This window comes from Hetaerina americana, unplaced genomic scaffold (assembly GCF_022747635.1).
Source record: "Hetaerina americana unplaced genomic scaffold, ioHetAmer1.1.p SCAF_17, whole genome shotgun sequence".
Lineage (NCBI taxonomy): Eukaryota > Metazoa > Arthropoda > Insecta > Odonata > Calopterygidae > Hetaerina > Hetaerina americana.
Window position 1 is genome coordinate 2195062 of NW_027286730.1, and position 3666 is coordinate 2198727.

Consider the following 3666-nt stretch of genomic DNA (forward strand, 5'->3'; position numbering starts at 1 on the left):
TTTATTAAACTGATCATTAACTTTTGGGATGGAGATTCGAAAAATCTTGTTCACCCTAAGATGCACAGGAGGTAAGCAATTATATTATAGAATATCCGAGAAAAAGCTTCCGCAGTGTACTATACGTCTGATATTAAATATTTTGAAATGACAAAATTAGATATGTGAGAAAACAGCATTGTTACCATGTTTTTTATCATTCTTTTGATTGTGTATATGATAAACACATGTAGGCTAGAGTTGAATTCTCCTTCATTTTATTTCTTCATCTTTATAAATTCATTTTTACCTTTATATAGTTTTACTAAAAAGGAAATCAAGTTTCATTTCCTCTTATATTCATCACCCATTATGCTTCATTATTAAAGAAACGTTACAGAATGTTGGCAACCTAATGGACCGCCTTCCTCTTGTGGAGACCTTGTGACAGATGAGTACGGTCAGGGAGAGTAGGCATGAGAGAATTCCGTCGAAGCAATTACAACCGAGTGAGAATTTCCCGAAAAATTTGCATTGCTGAAACAAAAAACATGAACGAAACGCTTCATCTGGTAGACACGGAACAATTTTAGCCTTCCCTCCAAAAAGAGGCAAGAAAAAAAGTGATCGGAAATGCCTTCCAGCATCACTTTTTTATTATTCCGAAAGAACTTCATTAAATGACGATGAGGGCAACAGGTTGGAGAATCGTGGCCTCGCGGTTGGGATCAAGACTGGGCGATACCGCTAAATATATCGATGCAAATGAATTCAACGCTTTAAAAATAGCTCGTTTTTCAAAATCTATGCCGCGAAAAAACATGATTTATGTCGAAAGATAGAATAATTAGAACGATAAAAATGAGAGCACACGCAAGCGCGAAGAACCTAACCAGTGGCCATATAGCTTATTATTTATTTATTTGATAGTATAATGCAATTTAGGTGTGAATTCCGTTACGGATAGCCTATCGATAGGGTATGCTTCAAGCACGAAAGTAATTTAAGTAATCACTAAGCCACTAATGGCACGTGTATGGGTTGAATTTTGGTTGGAATGGGTTGAATGTTTGGTTATACAATATACGGATATATATGAGTATGCTATCTTGTAAAATCCTTCTGCAAATAGGTGAAATCAAAGTTAATATGTGAAAAGTTTCTTTTGCGCATGTGCCACGAGGGAGAAAATGCTCATCTTATCGGTGCACAAATGGCAAATACACGGAAATAGGATTTAAAAAGTTTGTATAAGCTACTAGTTGAGCTAATAGACAAGTTATCCAGTCAATTAGTCAATTAGGCAAGCAGTCAAAGGGCTATATTCATTTCTGAGCGCTTTAGAAAATTTGTGAGATGGGTTTGGGATTTCGAAAAGGAGGAATGTTATGTTCAACAGTGAAATTGGAAGGCAAAACTAGACCAGGTAAAAAAATAATTACCTATCTGGGAAGTGTCTAAAGACAAGTTGTCTAAAGTAATAGGGATATGAGAAGATTTGCGTAACGTAAAGAAGCATTCCCAAAGAGGTGTGTGTTGATGGCAAAGACAATGGTTAAGGATTTTGGAAAAGACTGGTGAAAACTTTAATGTGAATCTTGGCTTTGTACGGCACGGAAACTTGGTCATTCAAACTAAATAAGAGGCTTAGAATGGAGACTTTTAAGATTTCAGTGTGGAGAAGGATAAAAATGCTAAAATGGACGGAAAGGAAAGCAAACAAAGAGGCATGAAAGGTGAAGAGGGAGATAACCAAAGGAAGAAGGAAAAGTGGATGCAGAGAATTTTGATAAATGGCCGAATATGGATGAATATGATTTAGGGGATAATCGCTTTAGGAACGTTAGGTAAGCAATGCAGAGGGAGAGAAAAGATAGGCCTATTGGACGGAATCAACGAAAGTAAAACGTATGCGGAATCATAAAAGGGTTTGCTTTGGTGCGGCGTGTCAGGTTGTGTCTTGTTGGGTGAAACTAAGAAATATACATCATAATCATGGACGAGGTGGGAAGAGACCGGGGCTAATTATTTGTCAAGCCTTTGCCAACACGAGCATAACGACTATGAATAATATTCTGTATTTTTCCCTACCATACTACTCAAGAAGTTGAATCTCAGAAAGGTGAAAATAAGGTTCTGACGGCCTTTTTTTGAGTGACTATATGAAAAATTTTCCCTTTAGCCGTAAACCCTTCCGGATAAAGAGAATTTTTTTCGTATAGCCAAGTTAACTATTGTTTTAATATGCATGGGCACATTATGAATTAGCTTTGCGTGAGTAAAGTGGAGGTGAAGATATTGGTGGAGGATCAATGGAAAATTTTACGTCATTAATCGAAGAAGTCACTGATGAATTTTTTCCTATGCAGGGTGGAAAATTGTGATAGGTATGAGTTAAGTAATGAAGCTGAAGCAAAAATTGGTCTTAAAGAACTTATATCAATTGATGAGCTGATTTCAATGAACACTCAGCAGGGAGGTGGGGCATATGATAGAAGCATTGTTTCAGTTTTGTCAGTGAAACATGGATCCGAGTACGAGCCTGACCACTAAACTGGCATTCTTTTTTTTTGTGAAAAAAGTATCGGTAGCACCTTTTTCCTGAACGATTGCGTGCACATGATTGAAGATCGTATTGGTATTGATAAGATGACAGAGTACACCATTATCACTGAAAATTTGGCAATACTAAAGATCTGCGCTAACTTGATTCTTAAGGTCTTGACGGACTACCAAGAGCAGAGTCGAGTGTCTACTTGCAAAGACCTTCTACAACGGAATCGCGACTATTCTCCGACCCCCTTGCCATCCAGACTTGGCACCAGCAGACTAGTTCCTACTCCCAAAAGTCAAATCCTCCCACACAGAACACCACCATGGGATCCCTAGTGCCGTCAAAAAAGCTTGCACGCCTACCCTTAAGGGCCTTCCGGAATCCGCTTACCAGGGAGCCTTCAAGTCGTGTAAAAACTGCTGGCAAAAGTGTGTCGATGCTCAAGGGATATACTTTTAAGCATTTGGAGGCATTGTAGCAATATCTGAAATAAATCTACGAGGCATATTCATAAGGTACGCGCCGTTTGCTTACATTTAAATTTTGGCACTTCAGAACGCAGTTTTACTCCTGCAGCGCTATCTACTGATTCATTGAGAAGCTATAGCAGCATTTGTTTTGTTTCAGAAGTCGTTCACTCGTCCGTGCATGCAAACAACAATGTCCGCGACAATCGTTCATCCCGCCAGCTGTGAAGTGCGTTCTGTCATACCATTCTTGTATGCAAAATGATTTTCGGCTGCTGAAATTCATTGGGAGTTATGCCTAGTTTATGGACCTACAGTTATGAGTGAAGGAAAGGTTGGACAATGGTACCGTGATTTAAAAAATGGACGAGCAAATGTCCATGACGAAGAGCGAAGTGGCAGGCCCAGTATTCTGACCGATGCAATTGTTTCGCAAGTGGAATAAAACTGCGATGTGATCGTCGATTGACTTAATGGCCTGGCTGAACTATTTCCTCAACTTGGACGTACTACTGTTTACAATATTGTCACGGAAAACCTCGGATACCACAAATTGTGTGCAAGGTGGGTATCGAAACACTGCTGCCAAAACCAATAAGAAAATTCAAGATTTTCGTTGGGAACTCTTTGACCACCCACCGTACAGTCCTGACCTTGCACCTAGCG